The sequence below is a fragment of the Chiloscyllium plagiosum genome, unplaced genomic scaffold (genome assembly GCF_037043375.1).
Source record: "Chiloscyllium plagiosum isolate Xiang-an unplaced genomic scaffold, Cpla_swu_hap1 HiC_scaffold_4, whole genome shotgun sequence".
NCBI classification, from domain to species: Eukaryota; Metazoa; Chordata; class Chondrichthyes; order Orectolobiformes; family Hemiscylliidae; genus Chiloscyllium; species Chiloscyllium plagiosum.
In genome coordinates, this window is record NW_028270142.1 from 76,346,273 (window position 1) to 76,370,946 (window position 24,674).

Here is a 24,674-nt window from a genome sequence, read left to right on the forward strand (position 1 = left end):
TGGTTTGTTGCCTCCCGGGTGCCAGGGTCCGAGACGTCTCGGACCGTGTCTTCAGAATCCTTAAGGGGGAGGGTGTGCAGCCAGAAGTCGTGGTGCACGTTGGCACCAACGACATAGGTAGGAAGAAGGGTGGGGAGGTCATTCAAGAGCTCAGGGAGTTAGGCTGGAAGCTAAAAGCTAGGACAGATAGAGTCGTCATCTCTGGGTTGTTGCCGGTGCCACGTGACATTGAGGCAAGGAATGGGGAGTGAGTGCAGTTGAACACGTGGCTGCAAGGATCATGTAGGAGGGAGGGCTTCAGGTATTTGGACAATTAGATTGCATTCTGGGGAAGGTGGGACCTGTACAAGCAGGACGGGTTGCACCTGAACCAGAAGGGCACCAATATCCTGGGGGGTAGGTTTGCTAGCACTCTTCGGGGGGGTTTAAACTAATTTGGCAGGGGGATGGGATCCAGACTTGTAGTCCAGCAAGTAGGCTAGCTGTTTGTCAGGATGTTCAAGAATGTAGGGAGGCTGTAAAGAAGGTAGCACTGACAGGGAATACTTGCGGACACAGAGATGGGTTCAAGTGTGTATACTTCAACGCAAGGAGTATCAGAAATAAGATGAGTGAACTTAAGGCATGGATCGGTACCTGGGACTACGATGTTGTGGCCATCACGGAAACGTGGATAGAAGAGGGACAGGAATGGTTGTTGGAGGTTCCTGGTTACAGATGTTTCAGTAAGATTAGGGAGTGTGGTAAAAAAGGAGGGGGGGGGTGGCGTTGCTAATTAGGAATGGTATAACGGCTGCAGTTCGAGGGGGATCTGCCTTTGGAGGTAGTATGGGCTGAAGTCAGAAATAGGAAAGGTGCAATCACCTTGTTGGATGTTTACTATAGGCCCCCCAATAGCAGCAGAGATGTGGAGAAACAGATTGGGAAACAGATTTTGGAAAGGTACAGAAGCCACAGGGTAGTAGTCATGGGCGATTTCAACTTCCCAAATATTGATTGGAAGCTCTTTAGATCAAGTAGATTGGATGGGGCGGTGTTTGCACAGTGTGTCCAGGAAGCTTTTCTAACTGAGTATGTAGATTGTCCGACCAGAGGGGAGGCCATATTGGATTTGGTACTCGGTAATGAACCGGGACAAGTGATGGGCTTGTTAGTGGGTGAACATTTTGGTGATGGTGACCACAATTCTGTGACTTTCACCTTGGTTATGGAGAGAGATAGGTGCGTGTAAAAGGGTAGGTTTAACAATTGGGGGAAGGGTAATTACGATGCTGTAAGACAGGATCTGAGGAGCATAAGTTGGGAGCATAGGCTGTCAGGGAAGGATATCATGGAAATGTGGAACTTTTTCAAGGAACAGATACGACGTGTCCTTGCTATGTATGTACCTGTCAGGCAGGAAAGAAATGGTCATGTGAGGGAACCTTGGTTGACGAGGGAGGTTGAATGTCTTGTAAAGAGGAAGGTGGGCGGCACGGTGGCAGTGGGCGGCACGGTGGCACAGTGGTTAGCACTGCTGCCTCACAGCGCCAGAGACCCAGGTTCAATTCCCGCCTCAGGCGACCGACTGTGTGGAGTTTGCACATTCTCCCCGTGTCTGCGTGGGTTTCCTCCGGGTGCTCCGGTTTCCTCCCATATTCCAAAAACATGCAGGTCAGGTGAATTGGCCACGCTAAATTGCCTATAGTGTTAGGTGCAGGGGTAAATGTAGGGGAATGGGTCTGGGTGGGTGCGCTTCGGCGGGTCGGTGTGGACTTGTTGGGCCGAAGGACCTGTTTCCACACTGTAAGTAATCTAATCTAATCTAAGGAGGCTTACATAAGGTTGAGAAAACAGGGTTCAGACAGAGCAGTGGAGGGATACAGGATAGCCAGAAGGGACCTGAAGAAAGGGATTAGGAGAGCTAAGAGAGGGCATGAAAAATCTTTGGCGGATAGGATCAAGGATAACCCAAAGGCATTTTATGCGTATGTGAGAAACATTAGAATGATGAGAACGAGGGTAGGTTCGATCAAGGACAGTAGTGGGAGACTGTGTATTGAGTCGGAAGAGATAGGAGAGGTCTTGAATGAGTACTTTTCTTCAGTATTTACGAACGAGAGGGACCGTATTGTTGAAGAGGAGAGTGTGAAACGGACTGATAAGCTAGAGGAGATACTTGTTAGGAAGGAAGATGTGTTGGACATTTTGAACAACTTGAGGATAGACAAGTCCCCTGGGCCTGATGGGATATATCCTAGGATTATGTGGGAAGCAAGAGAGGAAATTGCAGTACCGTTGGCATTGATATTTTCGTCTTCACTGTCAACGGGGGTGGTACTAGGGGACTGGAGAGTGGTGAATGTTGTGCCCCTGTTCAAAAAAGGGAATAGGGATAACCCTGGGAATTACAGGCCAGTTAGTCTTACTTTGGTGGTAGGCAAAGTAATGGAAAGGGTACTGAGGGATAGGATTTATGAGTATCTGGAAAGACACTGCTTGATTAGGGACAGCCAGCACGGATTTGTGAACGGTAGGTCTTGCCTTACAAGTCTTATTGAATTCTTTGAGGAGGTGACCAAGCATGTGGATGAAGGTAGAGCAGTGGATGTAGTATACATGGATTTTAGTAAGGCATTTGATAAGGTTCCCCGTGGTAGGCTTATGCGGAAAGTCAGGAGGCATGGGATAGAGGGAAATTTGGCCAGTTGGATAGAAAACTGGCTAACCGGTCGAACTCAGAGAGTGGTGGTAGATGGTAAATATTCAGCCTGGAGCCCAGTTACAAGTGGAGTTCCGCAGGGATCAGTTCTGGGTCCTCTGCTGTTTGTAATTTTTATTAATGACTTGGATGAGGGAGTCGAAGGGTGGGGCAGTAAATTTGCAGATGATATGAAGATTGGTGGAGTTGTGGATAGTGAGGAGGGCTGTTGTCGGCTGCAAAGAGACTTAGATATGATGCAGAGCTGGGCTGAGGAGTGGCAGATGGAGTTCAACCCTGCCAAGTGTGAGGTTGTCCATTTTGGAAAGACAAATAAGAATGCGGAATACAGGGTTAACGGTAGGGTTCTTAGTGAGGTGGATGAACAGAGGGATCTTGGGATCTATGTTCATAGATCTTTGAAAGTTGCCACTCAGGTGGATAGAGCTTGTAAGAAGGCCTATGGTGTATTAGCGTTCATTAGCAGAGGGATTGAATTGAAGAGTCGTGAAGTGATGTTGCAACTGTACAGGACTTTGGTTAGGCCACATTTGGAGTACTGTGTGCAGTTCTGGTTGCCTCACTTTAGGAAAGATGTGGAAGCTTTGGAGAGGGTGCAGAGAAGATTTACCAGGATGTTGCCTGGAATGGAGAATAGGTCGTACGAGGATAGGTTGAGAGTGCTAGGCCTTTTCTCGTTGGAACGGCGAAGGATGAGGGGTGACTTGATAGAGGTTTATAAGATGATCAGAGGAATAGATAGAGTAGACAGTCAGAAACTTTTTCCCCGGGTGCAACAGAGTGTTACAAGGGGACATAAATTTAAGGTGAAGGGTGGAAGGTATAGGGGAGATGTCAGGGGTGGGTTCTTTACCCATAGAGTGGTGGGGGCATGGAATGCCCTGCCTGTGGGAGTGGTAGAGTCAGAATCTTTGGTGACCTTTAAGCGGCAATTGGATAGGTACATGGATGGGTGCTTAAGCTAGGACAAATGTTCGGCACAACATCGTGGGCCGAAGGGCCTGTTCTGTGCTGTATTGTTCTATGTTCTATGTTCTATAACCAAAAACAGGAAGAATGTTATAAATTAATTATCTCTAACTATTAATCTTTCCAATTTAAATTCTTTAACTGGACATCTAACTTGTAAAGTTTGCTGCTTCACTCTAATAAATAATGATATAACAAAAGTTTGGCAATATTAATATTATCCATGCATTTGTATTTGCAAATTGCGAACTGCTGCATTAAGTATGTGTAAAATCCAACAACATGAAATCAGATAATGAACACAATGTTAATGCTGATTTTCATAATATTTAGGTGGTCAGGTACTGAAATCAACCACCATTAAAGAAAATGTAATTGAGCTTGTTAACCAACTAATCAGCCCAGATATTACACTGCCCATCTGATTAAACAGTTAACATGAGCATAAGACCAACTAAAGTGACAAAGCAGGAAGGAAGATGGGTATCTATTTTAGGGGAGAAAGTGAGGTCTGCAGATGCTGGAGATCAGAGATGGAAATGTGTTGCTGGAAAAGCGCAGCAGGTCAGGCAGCATCTAGGGAACAGGAGAATCGACGTTTCGGGCATTAGCCCTTCTTCAGGAATGAGGAAAGTTGGTCCAGCAGGCTAAGAGAAAAGATAGGGAGGAGGGACTTGGGGGAGGGGCATCGGAAATGTGATGGGTGGAAAGAGGTCAAGGTGAGGCTGATAGGTCAGACTGGGGTGGGGGCGGAGAGGTCGGGAAGAAGATTGTAGGTTAGGAAGGCGGTGCTGAATTTGATGGATTTGACTGAGACAGGCTGGGGGGAGGGGAAATGAGGAAACTGGTGAAATCCGAGTTCATCCCTTGTGGTTGGAGGGTTCCAAGTTTTGTTGGTCGGAACGTAGTCCGGAGTCCGTGTGGGATAAGTCGGTTCCGTAGGCAGGTGCTGAGGAAGGAGATATGGCTATGGTAGCGAGTCTGTTTGAGAATGTGGCTGAAGAGCTTCTGTGCAGAGGAGATGACCAGAGGAGAGTCCCTCTCTCACTGCACCCCCCAGGTCATCTCCTCTGCACAGAAGCTCTTCAGCCACATTCTCAAACAGACTCGCTACCACAGCCATATCTCCTTCCTCAGCACCTGCCTACGGAACCGACTTATCCCACACGGACTCCGGACTACGTTCCGACCAACAAAACTTGGAACCCTCCAACCACAAGGGATGAACTCGGATTTCACCAGTTTCCTCATTTCCCCTCCCCCCAGCCTGTCTCAGTCAAATCCATCAAATTCAGCACCGCCTTCCTAACCTGCAATCTTCTTCCCGACCTCTCCGCCCCCACCCCAGTCTGACCTATCACCCTCACCTTGACTTCTTTCCACCCATCACATTTCCGACGCCCCTCCCCCAAGTCCCTCCTCCCTATCTTTTATCTTAGCCTGCTGGACCAACTTTCCTCATTCCTGAAGAAGGGCTAATGCCCGAAACGTCGATTCTCCTGTTCCCTAGATGCTGCCTGACCTGCTGCGCTTTTCCAGCAACACATTTCCATATCTATTTTAGGGGCAGCTTTTATGCAATGGGAGCACTTATCCCAAGCACTAATAACCCTTTTCAGCCTCTTTCTTGGCCTTCAAAACCTAACTCTACATCTACCCTTAACACCATCTTCCCAAGAGACCCCACCATATTCCACACCAAATTCCAGACTTCTGAGTCTGGGATCTATTGATCACTTCTCCTTGGTATGCTTGCATTCCTGCTGTACTTCCTACTGAGTACTGGCACTACACAGCCCCCCAGGGCAGCTGGACAATTAGATTTGCTGACAGCTTTTAAAGGAAGGACTTTGTACCACTGTGGGACAGAACTCCCATTTCCTGCTTGATCAGACATTGCTGGGTAGGTGAGGGATGGGGGCATTCTTTTACAAATACATAATATATCCATCCATAAAATCCAGCCCATTGTATCAGAATCAAGGCACTGGCAAAATGAAGAAAAATATTGTCCTTTGTAGTGCAATTTCTATGATTTCAGGTTATATTTCACTTTGCTACCAATGTATCAAGTCTGTTTGCAAATCATAGAATCCCTACAGTCTGGAAGCAGACCATTCAGCCCATCAAGTCCACGCCAACTTGAAGGTGTCAAGAGCATCCCACCCAGACCTAACCTCCCAACTCTGTATCCCTGTATCCCTGCATATCTCATAGCTAATCCACCTAATCTACACATCTCTAGACATTCTGGACAAGTTAACATAGCCAGTCTACTTAACCTGCATTTCTTCAGACAGTGGGAGGAAACCAGAGCACCCAGAAGAGATTCATACAGAAACAAGAAGAATATGCAACTAACAGAAAGTTGCCCAAGGATGGAATCAAACCCAGGTCCCTGTTGCTGTGAGGCTGCAGTGTTAACCATTGAGTCACCATGCCACCCATACTCTATTGAAACTGTCAACTAAATATAAATATAATATTATAAAGTGAATTAAGGCAAATGTCAGAGTATAGTGAGCTATGAACCAACTTCTTCTAAATGGGATTAGTGGTTTTGTGTTTGTTGGTTGGCATAGTCATGATGGGCCATGAGGCTTGTTTCTATGTCATATGACTCTGAATCTAAAAATAATTGGCACAATAAATGGATTGAGGATTGTAATATTCATTGACTACATTTATCTTGATAATTTATATATTATGTTGAAGACCCTGGATGGGGAACAAATGTAAGCATGGGTAAGTCAGGAAAAATAGGCAATATTTGATATGTGAAACACAAATTACTGTGAAAAACATTTGGAGTCGCTAATGGAAATTGGATGCACAGAATCCTGATGCATTCCTGGAAAGCGAAGTTGAGAGAAGTGGAGAATGAGGGAATGGAGAATGTGCTGAAATCTATCTGAATGATTCAAACTTGTTAAACATAGCATTTAATTCAAGATTCTGAAAACATTTTCCCTTTTTGGTAGTGAAGAATTCCACTTTTAATCAGATTTTGTACTGCACCTTTGCCTCCCACAGTTATATTCCTTCAATAACTACTGTAATTCTTTATTTGCCAACAGAACAGCATAGAAATAATACTTGTCCTATGATTGAGATGCATGCAGCACAAAGTGGAACTCACAATTTAGTATTCCAAGCAGGCTAATGGGCAACACGTCTTTCTATTGTGGGTAACAGACAAATTCAGGTGAGGTGATGGTGTTATGAAGTTGAAGGTGTGTACTGTCCCTTTAAGACAGTGAATGCTGTTCTCAACTGAGAGCTGACAAGCACCTGTAATGACTCGCTAGCAGTGCACAGGAAAATTGCAAATATGTAACATTTGTCTGTGAAATAGATATCTGAGTTGGTTGCTGTTTGACAACAATTTGAATTTAATCAATCAGTTTAAATTATGCCCCAGGATACCAAAACCCAATCGAGTTTGAATTTATTGGTTCAATGTTGGCAAAAACAATGAGATGATCCGATGTTGGGGGGGTAAAAAAAAGGCATTTGGAAGTCAGACAGAATAACATCAATCGAGAGAGTAACTATCATCGAGAAAGACTGCCATTCAAAACACTCTCTTTCAAAGGGACCTTTTTCATATGAAACATCTTCACAGTAAATGAAAGAAGATGACCCAGGGAGATCTCCAGCCATAAGAAGACAGACGCCAAAGACAACAGCCACTGAATGGTTTTGAAATTAAGTTGATGTAATTGTAATAAGTGTTTTCTCATTGGAACAGTATATTGTTATTGAGTTGAAGGCAGATAATAAGCAGTTAAGAGAAAGGGGGCTTGAGTTATGAATAGTTATTGTTTAATGTTCACTTTTAGAGTTAAGGAATAAATTAATATTATTTTCTTCAAAAAGTGGACCTTGGGAGTTCTCTGTCATTCATTTGTGGGTGGCACGGTGGCACAGTGGTTAGCACTGCTGCCTCACAGCGCCAGAGACCCGGGTTCAATTCCCGCCTCAGGCGACTGACTGTGTGGAGTTTGCACATTCTCCCCGTGTCTGCGTGGGTTTCTTCCGGGTGCTCCGGTTTCCTCCCACAGTCCAAAGATGTGCAGGGTCAGGTGAATTGGCCATACTAAATTGCCCGTAGTGTTAGGTAAGGGGTAAATGTAGGGGTATGGGTGGGTTTCGCTTCAGCGGGTCGGTGTGGACTTGTTGGGCCGAAGGGCCTGTTTGCACACTGTAATCTAATCTAATCATATTTTAACAGACTATGAGGTAAGGTGAGCTTTTCTTGGTGTTTGGTTTAATTAACAGAGGGGTTCACTGCTGTGTCATAACAATAGCCTAGTGGTATTATTGCTAAACTGGTAATAGACCCAGGTTATGTTCTGGGGACCTGGGGCCAATCCTACCATCACAGATGGTGGAACCTGAAATCAATAAAAATCTGAGATTAAGAAGCTAAGGGTGACAATGTCAATTTTTGAAAAAACAATTCTGGTTCATTAGTGACCTTTAGGGAAGGGAACTGCCATTCCTACCTGGACTGGCCTATGTGTGACTCCAAACCCTAAGGCAATAAATGTTGCCCCAGCCTTTGATACTCGCATCCAATGAATAATTTTTCAAAAGTTTGATTTCTATTGAGAATGTTTAAAATGTCACACAACAACAGATTATAGTCCAACAGGTTTATTTGGAAACACTAGCTTTTGAAGCACTTCAAAAGCTCGTGCTTCCAAATAAACCTGTTGGACTAAAACCTGGTAGTGTGTGATTTTTAACTTTGTCCACCCCAGTCCAACACTGGCTCCTCCAAATTATGTCTACAGTAATGTGGGCAAAGTCTTAGAGAGAATTGTAAGGGATAGGATTTATGCACATCTGGATAGGAATAATGTGATCAAGGATAGTCAGCATGGTTTTGTGAAGGGCAAGTCGTGCCTCACAAACCTTATTGAATTCTTTGAAAAGGTGACGAAGGAGGTTGATGAGGGGAAAGCGGTAGATGTGGTATATATGGATTTTAGTAAGGCGTTTGATAAGGTTCCCCATGGTAGGCTACTGCAGAAAATACGGAGATATGGCATTGAGGGTGAGTTGGAGGTTTGGATTAGAAATTGGCTGGATGGAAGAAGACAGAGGGTAGTAGTTGATGGCAAAGTTTCTTCATGGAGTGCCGTCACTAGCGGTGTTCCGCAAGGATCTGTTTTGGGACCATTGCTGTTTGTCATTTTTATAAATGACCTGGAAGAGGGGTTAGAAGGTTGGGTGAGCAAGTTTGCGGATGATACGAAAGTCGGAGGAGTTGTTGACAGTGAGGAAGCATGTGGCAGGTTACAGCAGGATATAGAGAAGCTGCAGAGCTGGGCAGAAAGGTGGCAGATGGAATTCAATGTAGCTAAGTGCGAGGTGATTCACTTTGGGAAGAATAACAAAAAGATGGGGTACTGGGCTAATGGTCGGATACTTGGTAGTGTGGATGAGCAGAGGGATCTTGGTGTCCATGTACACAGATCTCTGAAAGTTGCCACCCAGGTAAATAGTGCGGTGAGGAAGGCATATGGCGTACTGGCTTTTATTGGTAGAGGAATTGAGTTCCGGAGTCCTGAGGTCATGATGCAGTTGTATAAGACTCTGGTACGGCCGCATCTGGAATATTGTGTGCAGTTTTGGTCGCCATACTATAGGAAGGATGTGGAGGCATTGGAACGGGTGCAGAGGAGGTTTACCAGGATGTTGCCTGGTATGGAAGGAAAATCGTATGAGGAAAGACTGAGGCACTTGGGGCTGTTTTCACTAGAGAAAAGAAGGTTTAGGGGTGACTTGATTGAGGTGTACAAGATGATTAGGGGGTTAGATAGGGTCGACAGTATGAACCTTTTCCCGCGTATTGAGTCGGGTATTACAAGGGGGCATAGCTTTAAATTAAGGGGGGGTAGATATAGGACTGATGTTAGGGGTAGGTTCTTCACTCAGCGAGTCGTTAGTTCATGGAATGCCCTGCCAGTAACAGTGGTGGACTCTCCCTCTTTATGGGCATTTAAGAGGGCATTGGATAGGTATATGGAGGATAGTGGGTTAGTGTAGTTTAGGTGGGCTTGGATCGGCGCAACATCGAGGGCCCAAGGGCCTGTACTGCGCTGTATTCTTCTATGTTCTATGTTCTATGTTCTAATGAGAATGTGAGCATTCACTAAACAGCAATCCTGAAGTTTGCTACTCAATAATTTGATTTTAGTAAATAAATATGGCCAAACATGCCCAACTAATCAGTTGACATCCTCAGTACTAAGCAGTGAGGATTCACAAAACACTCCATAACTTCCTTTTTTTTTAAACATATGATTAAAATTCATAGTAACTAAATTTAAAAGTTGTATTTTTATGTCCATCATGTAGCTAAAGTTCAAATGGTTTAAAATCCAACATTGTGCAATGAACATTACAGTCCATCTCTGTTTCAGTTTCTTAATAACCACTCTAACTCTAACGCTGTAATTTGGCATATGTTGCTCAGCAAATACAAAAATGGGAAAACAACCATTATTCTTGACAGCAAATGTACATACAAAATTAAATTGTTTTGGTAACACTTACATCAATTTGAATGTGGCATTTTTAAAAGGATGCATTAGTTAAAGAAAAAATACCAAATCTAATTTCCCAATTCACTTACCTTGCACTTAGATTGAAAACCCCATTAAAGCGAAATAACTACACCTTCAGAGAGAAAAGCTGAGCACCGGGCTTTGTTTTCCATGAACAGCAATAGGTTTTGTATGGAAATGAATCTTTCTGTTGGAAAGCATTTAATTAGCCTGTCCAGAGAGTCAATAATTTAATCACATATTTTGAAATGATTGTGTAGCTTCTGCTGCTGTATCCAATCTTGTGTGTTCCTCACTATTTTATAATTTCCCTTTTCACTATATTGTGATCTGAAGTGATTTCTTGAAATTGAACTTCATTGCTGTTGGCTCCTGCTCCAAAAGCTTCTGTTCATCCAGTAGATCTATTAGAGCATGGGATCAAAATTTGTTTGTCTATTCACTCCTTATTTACTGGGCTCACATGGTGCAGTGGTGGAGTCCTTACCTATGAGCTGCTCTATGGGTGTGTTATAACATTTATGAGTAGATTGATTTAAAAATTGTCCGATTGCTCTTTCAAAACTCTGAATTCATTGGACAACATTCAGCCTGCCTCAGATATTATATTTGATGCACTACATCAGAGGTCAAATCAGTTTTCCTTCATGTAGATCCAAGGAAAGCGATGGGGCCAGACAGAATGCCAAGCCGTGCACTCAGAGCATGCACAGATCAACTGGCAGAGGTCTTTTCGGGTATCTTCAACCTCTCCCTGCAGCAAGCCACTGTCTCTGCCTGTTTTAAGAGGACCAACATCTCTGTGCCTAAGAAGGCTCACGCGGCATGTCTCAATGAGTACCATCCAGTGGCCCTATTTTTGGTGGTCGTGATGTGCTTTGAAATGCTGGTCATGGCATTAATCAATTCCAGCCTCCCCAATACTCTTGACCCACTCCAATTTGCCTATCCGACCAACCGATTCACGTCAGATGCCATATCACTTGCCTTTCACTCCTCCCGAGAACATCTTGACACCAAGAACAATTACGTAAGAATCCTACTCATTGACTACAGTTCAGTCTTCAACCCCTCGAGACTGATTACTAAATTTAGTGATCTCAGACTAAGCCCCACTCTCTGCAACTGGATCCTCAGTTTCCTGAGCGACAGGCCACAAACAGTGAAGATTTGGGATAATATTTCATTGTCACTAACACTCAACACTGGAGCCCCCAGGGGTCCGTACTCAGCCCCCTATTGTACTCATTATATACTCATGACTGCGTCGCCAAATACCAGACAAATGGTATTTACAGGTTCACTGATGACACCACCATAGTCGGTCGAATCTCAGATGGCTACAGACAGAAGGTAGAAGACTGGGGAAAATGGTGCACTGAGAACAACCTAGCTCTCAATGCCAGCAAAATCAAGGAACTCATTATTGACTTTTGGTGGGATGTTACTCAAGACCCCCTCTGCATTAACAGCACAGAGGTGGAGCGAGTGAAGAATGTCAAGCTCCTGGGAGTGGTCATCCACAACAAGCTTTCTTGGACTCTTCATGTGGATGCACTGGTTACAAAGGCCCAACAATGTCTCTTCTTCTTCAGGCAGCTGAGGAAATTTGGCATGATGGCAAATACCCATGCCAATTTTTAAAGGTGTGCCATCGAGACCATTCTGTCTGGATGTATCACTACCTGGAATGGCAATTGTACCATTCAAGATCGAAGACGGTCACAGAGAATGATGAGCTCGCCCCACACAGTCACAAAGGCCAACTTCCCATCTCTCGAATCCATCTACCAGGCTCCCTGTCAGCATTCTCAAAGATCCATCCATTGTTTTTCTACAACTTCTACCTTCGGGGAGAAGGTAAAGAAGCCTGAACACATGCACCAGCTGGTTTCATAACAGTTTCTACCCTACTGTTGTTAGAATACTGAATGAACTCACAAACTCTTAACATTTGCCTGTACCTGTGTTTTTGTTTTTGCCGCTGTTTACTTCCTATTTACTTATCCATGCTAGTTAACTGTGTGATCTGCCTGTATAGCTCACAAGGCAAAGCTTTTCACTGTGCCTCGGTACATGTGACAATAAATTCAATTCAATTCAACTTAAGTTTGATTGTTTATGTTCATTAGGACTGTAATCTATCAAAAATAAATCTCTACATTAGTGGCAATTTATATCCTTATCTATAAATTAATACAATTGGAAACTCAGAGAAGCTGTACGTTGTTATGGTCCTAAAAATAATTTCCTACTCTGATATGATGTACAGATAAGATATATTAATGTAGAAGTTCTTCAGCCATACAGTATTTGCAATTTTAGAAGGCATCAGTGACTTACACTTGCATAGTTAATTGTGGATAAAAGGGAAAGGGACATACATAGAGACAAGATTCAATGTGGGATGAAAGACAATGTGAGATCGGGGTGATGTAAGGCAAGAGCTGGTTACAAAGAAAGAAAAGAGCAAGATTATACAGAAACAGAAGAATGAAAATTTTGCATTTTTAAAAATGCATTTATTTTGTGGGATGCTGAGCCAGCAATTACTGGCTATTCCTAGTTTCCTTTGAGAAGGTGGTAGTGAGCTGCCTTCTTCAACTACTGCAGTCCATCTGCTGTGGGGTTATAATCATAGAGTCTTAGAGGTGTACAGCATGGAAACAGACCCTTCGGTCCAACCTGTCCATGCCGACAAGATATCCCAACTCAGTCTAGTCCCACCTGCCAGCACTCGGCCCATATCCTTCCAAACCCTTCCCATTCATACACCCATCCAAATTCCTCTAAAATGTTGCAATTGCACCAGCCTCCACCAATTCCTCTGGCAGCTCATTGCATACACGTATCACCCTCTGTGTGAAAAAGTTGCCTCGTAGGTCTCTTTTATATCTTTCCCCTCTCACCTTAAACCCATGGCTTCTAGTTCTGGACTGTATTTACCCTATCCATGCCCCTCATAATTTTGTAAACCTCTATAAGGTCAACCCTCAGCCTCCGACGCACCAGGGAAAACAGCCCTAGCCTGTTCAGCCTCTCCCTATAGCTCAAATCTTCCAACCCTGGCAACATCCTTGTAAATCTTTTCTGAACCCTTTCAAGTTTCAAGTTTCACAACATCCTTCCGATAGGAAGGAGACCAGAATTGCCTGTAATATTCCAATAGCGGTCTAACCAATGTCCTGTACAGCTGCAACATGACCTCCCAACTCAATACTCTGCCCAATAAAGGAAAGCATACCAAATGCCTTCTTCACTATCCTATCTACCTGTGACTCCACTTTCAAGGAGCTATGAACCTGGTCTCTTTGTTCAGCAACACTCCCTAGGATCTTACCATTAAGTGTATAAGCCCTGCTAAGATTTGCTTTCCCAAAATACAGCAGCTCACATTTATCTTAATTAAACTCCATCTGCTACTTCTCAGCCCATTAGCCCATCTGGTCAAGATCCTGTTGTAATCTGAGGTAACCCTCCTCGCTGTCCACTACACCTCCAATTTTGGTGTCATCTGCAAACTTACTAATTGTACCTCTTATGCTCGCATCCAAATCATTTATGTAAATAACAAAAAGTAGAGGACCTAACACCGATCCTTGTGGCACTCCACTGGTCCCAGGCCTCCAGTCTGAAAAACAACCCTCCACCACTAATCTCTGTCTTCTACCTTTGAGCCAGTTCTGTATCCAAATGGCTAGTTCTCCCTGTATTCCATGAGATCGAACCTTGCTAATCAGTCTCCTATGGGGAACCTTATCAAACGCCTTACTGAAGTCCATATAGATCACATCTACCGCTCTCCCCTCATCAATCCTCTTTGTTACTTCCTCAAAAAACTCAATCAACTTTGTGAGACATGATTTCCCACGCATAAAGCCATGTTGACTATTCCTAATCAGTCCTTGCCTTTTCAAATACATGTGCATCCTATCCCTCAGAATTCCCTCCAACAACTTGCCCAACAACCAATGTCAGACTCACTGGTCTATAGTTCCATGCCTTGTTCTTACCACCCTTCTCAAACAGTGGCACCACGTTAGCCAACCTCCAGTCTTCTGGCACCTCACCTGTGACTATCAATGCTACAAATATCTCAGCAAGAGACCCACAATCACTTCTCTAGCTTCCCACAGAGTTCTAGGGTACACCTGACCAGGTCCTGGGGATTTATCCACCTTTACCCATTTCAAGACAACCAACACTTCCTCCTCGTAATATGGACATTTTGCAAGGTGTTACCATCTATTTCCCTACAGTCTATATCTTCCATATCCTTTTTCCACAGTAAATACTGATGTAAAATACTCATTTAGTATCTCACCCATTTTCTGCAGCTCCACACAAAGGCTGCCTTGCTGATCTTTGATTTTCTCTCCCTAGTTATCCTTTTGTCCTTAACGTATTTGTAAAAATCCTTTGGATTCTCCTTAATTCTATTTGCCAAAGCTATTTCATGTCCCCTTTTTGCCCTCCTGATTTCCCTCTTAAATATACTCTACTTCTTTTATACTCTTATAAGGATTCACTCCATCTATCCTGTCTATACCTTACATATGCTTCCTTCTTTTTCTTAACCAAACCCTCAATTTCTTTTGTCATCCAGCATTCCCTATACCTACCAGCCTTTCCTTTCACCCTAACAGGAATATACTTTCTCTGGATTCTCATTATCTCATTTCTGAAGGCTTCCCATTTTCCAGCTGTCCCTTTCCCTGCGAACATCTGCCCCCAATCAGCTTTTGAACGTTCTTGCCTAATACCGCAATTTCATCAACAGATGCCTAAGGGAAAGACAACGGGACGAGGACATGCCACAACCCAAAGGACTAGCCACACTATCATATATCAAGAGCATTTCTGAACTGACAGCCAGACTACTGCGACCACTAGGACTCATAACAGCACACAAACCAACAGCCACTCTCAGACAACAACTCACCAGAACGAAGGACCCGATACCCAGCATGAGCAAAACCAAGGTAGTGTACAAAATCCCATGCAAGGACTGCACAAAACACTACATAGGACAAACAGGAAGACAGCTAACGATCCGCATCCATGAACACCAACTAGCCACGAAACGACACGACCAGCTATCCTTAGTAGCCACACATGCAGATGACAAGCAACATGAATTCGACTGGGACAACACTACTATTATAGGACAAGCCAAACAGAGAACAGCCAGGGAATTCCTAGAGGCATGGCACTCATCCACAGATTCAATCAATAAGCATATCGACCTGGGCTCAATATACCGACCACTGCAACGGACAGCTGGAACTGACAACCGGAAGCGGCAGATTCAAACCACTACAAATGCCGGAGGAAAGATCACAGAAGCGCTTCACAGGAGGCTCCCAAGCACTGAGGATGTCACCTAGACAGGGGACGAAATGTCTGCAACACAAATTCCCAGCTCGTCGAACAGAACCACAACAACAAGCACCCGAGCTACAAATCTTCTCAGAAACTTTGAATACCGACAAAATTGGCCTTTCTCCAATTTAGAACTTCAACTTTTAGATCTGATCAATCATTATTTTAAATCTAATAGAATTATGGTCGCTGGCCCCAAAGTACTCCACTGACACCTCAGTCACCTGACCTGCCTTATTTCCCAAGAGTAGGTCAAGTTTGCAACTTCTCTGGGAGGTACATCCACATACTGAATCAGAAAAGTGTCTTGTGCACACTTAACAAATTCCTCTCCATTTAAACCTTGACTCATAATGTCATTTTGAGATGCTTCATCTATCATTTTGCATATACATGACAAATTTGGGAAAAAGAAGGATGGAATTGGACATAATTTCTCTGAATAGAATAAATGGTTTTGGTTGAGGGTGGGTATTTTGAGAAGGATTCATAAATCACATTGGCTATGAAAGCAAGAGGGAAAGTACCTGATGAGCAATGACTAATTACATCAGTTATTAGTGAGTTTAGGAAGGGATGTTAGTTAATCAACCGTGCAGTTGGAATAGGGCAGGAAGTGTGACTCATGACCAAGATAACATCATGGCTACAAAGGAAAATATGAGAGCATTTAAAGAACGTTTAGGATCAGAACAGGGGCACTGAAGGAGATTGTGAAAAGTGATAGGTGGGCAAGGAGAAAATTGGGCTTCAATGCCATCTGAAAAGTTGTTTTAAATTTTAGTGATGAAGTTTATAAATTTCTGAGCTTTCTGTTGGAGAAGATGTTGGTTCTTGGTGAAAGGGGGTTTACTGTTATGGCAATGGAGAAAAGAAACCAAATGTAATTTATTCATTGATGAATAATCCTGGAGTATTGAGTGAATCTAACAGAGAAGGGTAATTCCTTGTGATGCTATTCAGCTTGATCTGAGAACAGATAACTAAAAAATTTGGGCAACACATTCACTTATGTTTGCATCACTTGGACTTAAGAGAACAAAGCACTAATGCAGAAAGGTAACTAAACTCTGAATGGAGATGAAGCTTGATTACATAGTCATGGTAATGATTACATGTCATCTCGGTGGAAGGGAGAATAGAAACAAAACTATTCATATGGCATGGTCCTTCTTTTTGGCCTTGCATTATATGCATGCAAGGTTATTTATGCCCCTTCAGTTTAGGTGGGACCTGAGCTTTTTGTAAATGTCCCATTACTCTGGAACAGATCTTATTTGTCCAGATATCAGAAGCCCTCCCTCTTTAGTAACGTATTTTATTGTATTATTCTACTATTTCTGGTCTCACATGGTGCAGGAAGCAATCCTGACATTCCAACTCCAGAGGTGCTTTTCAATTTCTTACCTACTTCCCTAAATTCCTTTTGCAGGACCTCATCCTTCTTTCTCCCTGTCTCATTGGTAGCAATATGGACCATGACTTCTTGCTGCACCCCCTCTCCTTCCAGAATTTCCTGTGCCCACTCATAGACATCCTTGACCCTGATGCAAGGAAAGAAATACACCATTCTGATGGCCAGACGCATGGCCACTGACATGCTTATTTGTGTCCCTGACTTCAGATGCCCCCCATCATTATTGCTCACCTACAGTTCAACCCGCCCTGCTGTACAACAGAGCCAATTGTGGTGCCACTGATCTGGATGCTACTGCTGCTGCTGCTGCTGCTTTCCCCTGTGAGGCTAACCCCCAACCCCACAACAGGATCCAAAACGGTATGTCTGTTTGAGTGGGGAATGGCTATAGGGGATTTCTGCACTGTCTGCCCATGTTTGCTAGTCTTCATGGTGGTCACCCAACGTTTTTATTCTCTGTCTATCCCTTACTTGTGATGTGAACAGCTCTCTAAATGTCCTATTCACAATGTTCTCAGCTTCGAGGATGCTCCGTGGTGAATCCATCGACCGTTCCAGCCACCTCATGCGGCAAATCGGGAGTTTCAGCTGAATCACCATGGACACAGGAAGTGTCCAGATTTCCCACATGTTGTGGGAGGTTCATTTCATGAGGCCATGTTCTCCTACCATTTAATCTTATCAACTCCAAACAATAAACCTAGATCCAGTTGCATCACCTTATCGACTACTCACCAACATCAAATTACTCAATCTTCCTCTCTATTCCTAACAAACTACAAGCGGCAAAAATAAGTTAATTACATTCTAGTTTCCTCCAGACACAACTCACTCAGCCTGTAGTCCTGGTTCCTGAGGGGCCGAGCCCACGTCAGGATTTGAGCTGTAATGTAACCTCTAGAGCTCTGCTTGTGGATTCAGTTTTGCTCTGCTCTGCTCCCAGCAGTACTCTTACTAATCTCGATCCAGGCACCACTCCTCAGGTATTTATATGGACGTTCTGCCACTGTTTTCTCCTGGGTTCACTCTGCTCTGCTCCCTTTAAAGTAGAACTTTAAAAGAACATAAGCAGTTTGGGAGACTGGGCAGACACTGAGAAGATGAAGTTCAGAGTAGAGAAGTAGGAATTAATTTATTTTGTTAGGAAGAATGCAAAGACATTATGTTAAGAGAAAGGGTACTATTCTGAAGGGGATGCCATCACAGAATATGATTCAGAGATGCCGGTGTTGGACTGGGGTGTATAAAGTTAAAAATCACACAACACCAGGTTATAGTCCAACAGGTTTAATTGGAAGCACACTAGCTTTCGGAGCGACGCTCCTTCATCAGGTGATTGTGGAGGGCTCGATCGTAACACAGAATTTATAGCAAAAATTTGCAGTGTGATGTAACTGAAATTATACATTGAAGAATTGATTGTCTGTTAAGCCTTTCATCTGTTAGAATACAGTGACAGTTTCACTTCTTTCATGTGTAAATCACAAAACCCTTTTTTTTAAAGTTGCATTCTCGGGTTAGCTGTTGACAATGGTGATAGCTAGACAATATGTTGAAGGTGTTAGCCCCCTGTGTTCTCTGTCTATGACCTGATGTTTAGATTGATTCTAATCTAAAAAGTGAGATAACAGAGTTTTACATAAATTCATGCAGTTTTTGAGCTCAGAGTTCTACATGAATGTATGCAGTTTTTGAGCAAAGTGCAATGTAACTCTGCAAGTACAAATTCACCCCACAAAATATGTGTGTGCATGTAGGTCTTTGTCTGTCTGTGTGTGTGTCTGTCTGGGGTGGGGGTTGTGAGTGTGAGAAAGTGTGTGTGTGTGTGTGTAGTGAGTGCAGAGTGTCTTAAGTCTGTGAGGGGGTGCATGTGTGGGAGCGTGTGTGTCTATAAGGGTGTGTGTGGGTGTCTGTGTGCGCGTCTGTGTGTACCTGTGTCCGTGTGTATGTGAGAGTGTGTGTGTGTAGGAATATCTGTGTGTGTGTGTGTGTGTGTAGTGCAATGGTGATCACCTGTAATGTGACATGAACCCAAGATCCCGGTTGAGGCCCTCCCTATGGGTACCCTATGGGGCCGAGCAGAGGCTGATAACTAAATTCGGTACCCATAGGGAGGGCCTCAACCGGGACCTTGGGTTCATGTCACATTACAGGTGATCACCATTGAACTACAGCTTCCTCATTTCCCCTTCCCCCACTTTATCTCAGTCCTAACCCTCGGAATCAGCACCGCCCTCTTGATCTACAATCTTCTTCCCGACCTCTCCACCCCCACCCCCTCTCCGGCCTATTACCCTCACCCTCACCTCCTTCCACCTATCGTATTCGCAGCGCCCCTCCCCCAAATTCCCTCCGCCCTACCTTTTATCTCAGCCCGCTTGGCACACTTACTCATGAAACATCTGACCACTTCATCTGCCTAGCCAATTTTTCAAATGAAATAAAGAAGGCTTCAACATTTTTCTCATCAAAATGTGGCAGAGTTTTGAAATATTTGTACACATCACTACCTTCTCTTTTAACCTCCATCCTGTTAACTTTGCTGACTAAGTAGCAACTTGTCAAGTTCAAATCCTCATCCTTTTTGTCTCTCCCTTTCTTGTCTCTCTTTGCTCAGCTCAGAACCTTCTCTCTCTCTCTTTTTCCTCTGTCTTTCTTCTCTCACTCTTTCTCTTTCTCTCTCCCTTTGTTTATCTTCTAACTCCATTTTCCTCAATTGTAATTTTAGTTTTTCTAACTCTACTGCACTCGTCTGTTTCTCTGACACACCTAAGTGTTTGAGTAACTCCCTTACAATTTCAGCTTTACCTTTGTCCTTGCATAAACCCAAGTCAACTTCTTTGCTAATTCTGAAAGTATGGTCATTTTTTTTCCTTCTTAACTTTCTTAGCAAATTTGAAAATCATCTTCAAACCCAGAACCTCTTTAGCAATTTTAAGAGCATTTCTCTCACTTTTAATTTAACCAACTACAAGTCACCAAAATTAAACAAATTGTCTCACTTATGTTTTATTAAAAGATCTAGGACACTAGCATGTAAGTGTTTAAATTTACTGAGCTTTTTCGTATCCCAAATCTATTCAAATCTGTCCAAATCCCAGACTGGATATGTATAAAGCTGTTCAAGTTGTGGACGATAGCCCCCAAACTGTTACGACAAAGGGTAAACCCTTTTGCTAATTTAAACCCGAAACACTGAGAACTTCACCCCGTGCTTTAATCTGTTAAAGTTTGAGAGGCAAAGAACTATCCCAGAGGTCACTATTTAAAGTAATTAACAACTTCATTCTTTAAATCCAATACAGAATATTAAACTAACAACTACTTACAACTCCTTTCTCTTAAGCCTTTTACCTCTCACTCTATCATACTAGTCCAATTAAAAAAAAACTTCCTAATTAAGATTTTAAAAATAAATCACATTACAAACTCGGTCAGTTTTGCCAATTCTCCTTTGTGGATTTTTCTCTGTAGATTCTCTTCAGGTTGGTCTCGATAGATTAGATTAGATTAGATTACTTATTAGATTCTGCTGGGCAAAATATTCACAGACAAGTACCTTTCAGAGACCTCTTCGGCTAGCAGTCTACATTTGTTGGTCTTTGGTAGTTCTTCCCTCAACTGTTCAAAATGCCCAGTTTTATATACCAAAACATCAGATCATTTCATTGGTTTTAATATCAAAATATGAAATTCAAATTTGATTGGATTTTGTATCTTGGGGCATAATTTAAACTGATTGACCAAATTTGAATTTGTTTTTGTTTTATGGCAACCCATCTGCTGTTATTTGTTTCAACCAAGTGTTACATTTTTACCTTGGTCAGGACTCTTTGTGCTTTGTCAGTCCTTGTTAGTTTTTCAACTCTCCTAAAGGTACAGTACACCTAACACCTTCATAGCACCAACAGTTCGAAGTGAATAGTCATGGCAGCATCAAGAACTGCAAAGTATATAATTGAGGAAAGTCATGGAAAGCCAGCAGTAAACTTTCATTCGAAGTGGGTAAAGGAAGCAAAGGACAGTGCACACCCTTTTTTAAATAAGGTAGTCTAGATTTGTCTGTAGTTCAGAATGTATTGGTGTGGAAGGAAAAATATGGGAAAAAGTGAGTTGAGCCAGAAGAATACAGGGAATGGTGCATCTGGAAGGAAGTAGTTATGCATTGGTAAAATGAGTTTTTGCTTGCCTCAGGAGGGATAATGCAAGTAGGAAAGAGTTAGCGATATGTCGTCAAAATGGATTACCTAAAACATCAAAAGAATTAAAAATAATGTAAAAAGTCATGACAAACAGAAACAAGAAAAAGGAAAAAAGAGATCATAAACAAGGCAAAAAAAATTACAAGGAATATATCCCCAATCATCCTCCATATCAGTTGCAGGATAACATTGTTTGTGCAGCGATATGTGGATCGGTGGGACCAGAGCAAATCCATTGCATGGTGAAGCACTTTAAATTACCCTAGGTTATTCAAAAAACTTTTTACCCCATGACCTGCTGTCCCAGATTCAAGTGCTTGTTGGATCCCTGTTCCATTGTATGGTCCAATATCAAATGGTCAATCTATCTTGACTACTGGCAGCACAGATGCCCGTTTCTTTGGTAATGAAACATTTTGTAGTCCTGTCGTGAAACATACCCATTCCTAAACTGGAGTTGGACGTGCACTGATTTGCCAATTACCTATGTACACTTTTCTAAATGGACTGGGGGAAGAGCAGTCCATGTACAAACTTTGGATAGCAAGTGAACTAAATGGAATATTGGATAATATAACACACCAAAAAGAATATTGAACAGTGTTTTTAGGACCTTTTACAGACTCAAGTGTTCTATGGTGCTTTAACTAGAGATTACGTTTGGTTAATGAAAGGGGTACTTACATGAGAAGTTAAGTTACTTAATGTTATGGAAGCAAGGTGAGATGTTGCCGATGGGAAAACATGCAACAGTCGTGGCCAGTGGGTAAACGCGATCAACCGACAAAGGATTCGTGCTTATAAACCTATCATTGTTATGGCAGGACAGGAAGATCAATGGGGACTCTCGGGATCTTTCATTAATCAGTATATGACAGACAAACATTCACTCATTAAACAGATGGAAAAACAGGAGGACTGGGTTCCGTCCCATGCCCTGCATCAACAACGAAATTGGCTCTTAGGATAAAAGAAAGATAGGACCAAGAAAACTGGGGCCCTTCTAGTGCATCAATTGACTAGCCTTATAAGCAAAACCTCAGAAACCACAAAGAGGGGGACAGAGGAGAAATTAATCTTAGAAACATGACTTAGAGAAATAGGGATTAAAGGCTTCTGTGAGAAATTGGTCATTTTGGTGAGTTCTTTGTGTGAATTAGTCAACTTGCTAAATTGTAATATTCAAATTAGAAGACTGTGTGTGTGTTTGTGTGTGTGGTGTGTGTGTGTGTGTGTCACACACAGTTGTTAAAATGATGGGAAACAACATCTCTCATGAGGCACACCTCAGAAGGAAACACTTTTAGTATACATGTATGCTCATTATGGGCCTGATTCCAAATCAAAACTTTGTCAAAAAATGTGTGAAATTGACACAAAGAACTGAGAAGCCATTTCCACCTGGTGGCACATTTCATTGCCAGTGCATGAAACAAATGGCAGAAATTTTGAGAACATTAAAAAGGGAAAGGAAACAGCGAGATAGAGACAGAAATTTGCTGCCTCACAGCGCCAGAGACCCGGGTTCAATTCCCGCCTCAGGCGACTGACTGTGTGGAGTTTGCACGTTCTCCCCGTGTCTGCGTGGGTTTCCTCCGGGTGCTCCGGTTTCCTCCCACAGTCCAAAGATGTGCAGGGTCAGGTGAATTGGCCATACTAAATTGCCCGTAGTGTTAGGTAAGGGGTAAATGTAGGGGATGGGTGGGTTTCGCTTCGGCGGGTCGGTGTGGACTTGTTGGGCCGAAGGGCCTGTTTCCACACTGTAATCTAATCTAATCTAATCTAATCAAATTAGTTCTTGCTTTTGCAGAGAGTAAGAGAGAGCGAGACACACACACACCAGCTTCTGGTTCTACATACTGAACTAAGTGTTAAGTCTTTGAGGTCTGTTTTGAATGTACTTTTGTTCGTTGGTGGTTACATGTGGTCTTTTGTAATGTTCATTTTTTTGTTCCCTAGAACTCGAGATCCGGTAATGTTTTGAATTAAGTCTACATTTCCAAAATCCGTGATGAATTGAAAATGTAGTCTGTGTTTGTATCGGTGTGAATTGGGCAAACTGCCCACCAACTGGGCAAAAATAACTAAAACTAAACAGCAGAAAAGTGAGGGTTCCTCTGAGAATGGAGAGTGACTCATTAAAGTCTACCAAGAATGTTCAGGAATTCCACAGACAGACCGCTCTGATCGAAAGGGATGGGGAAAAAAGTCTCCTGTGGAAAAACAACAAGTAAGTCTGAGCGCCATGACAAGATAAAATCAAAATCCACTTGCCAGAGTTGAAGCAAGACAGGCCACTTTGCCAGGGAGTGTAGGGCCCTAAAACAGAACAACACAAAGTCTAGTTGTATCTGTCAACACTGTGGCAAAAGGTACCACTCTGAAGACACTTGTTGGGGAAAACACAGCAAAACAACAACCACCCAGAACACATTGGAATGTCATTTGGCAGACCCCATGGGCACAAGTGATAAAGAAAGTAGGATTTACATGTCTGCACTAGTAAGGGGCAGACAGTGTGAGATGCTAGTGGACATGGGAGCCTGCATATTCATTACTGACCTATCCTTGCCTACAACTAATAAAATGATTTATGTGAAAAAGATTAATGGACAACGTACCCCTGCATACTTGAGTGAGACCACTCTAGTAGAAATGAATATCTCTTTATCCTGTTAAGAAGAGTGTACTGTACCTTTAAGAAAGTTAAAAGCTAGCAGAAATTCCAGATAGCACCAAGTGTTCTGAATAATGTAACATGTGGTCCGGCAGCTAGAGTAGCTGGTTGCCTGGAGACAAAAACAAATTTGAATTGGGCCAATCAGTTTATACCCCCAAAAAAAAAACTCCAATCAAGTTTGAATTTAGTATACTTACAATAGTAAAAACTAATGACACAATCTGATGGGGGTATAAGACTGGGAAAAATTGAACAGTTGAGAGGAAACTGCCAAAAGACCAACAGATGTAGGCTGCTAGTCAGAACTCTCTGAGAGGTACCTGTCCAGAGAAGGTGTTTGCACACAGGAAATTGTCAACACTGACCTGGAGAGCAAATCTACAGAGGAAGATATAAAATGAAAATTCGACCACTGGCTGGTTTTGAAATTTGAATTTTTGGTAAATCTTAATCGCGGTTTTTATTGGACAAGTATTATAGATGGGAAAATAAAAGATAGGTTAAAAGAATGAGTTGTAAATAGTTGTTAGTTAATTATTCTGTGTTATACTTTGAGAAATAAAGTTATTAATTTTTGCTTTAACTAGTTCTTGGCCTCTCAAATTTTCACAGATTACTGCACGGGATAAGTCTTTTCTGTGTTGCTTGTTTAAATTAAGCAGGAGGGTTTACAATACCAATGTGATTTTACGAGTGTAAAAATTATGAAGCAGTACAAATCCCTTATAAATTGTGGGAAGGGCGA

At 42.7% G+C, this 24,674-nt stretch overlaps 1 protein-coding gene across 2 annotated transcripts in view; it reads right to left on the reverse strand.

Annotated features, from left to right (window-relative positions):
- Window positions 1-24,674, reverse strand: part of xkr4 (XK related 4) — a 506,923-nt gene that overhangs the window by 292,644 nt on the left and 189,605 nt on the right. The gene's annotated exons all lie outside the window — the stretch shown is intronic.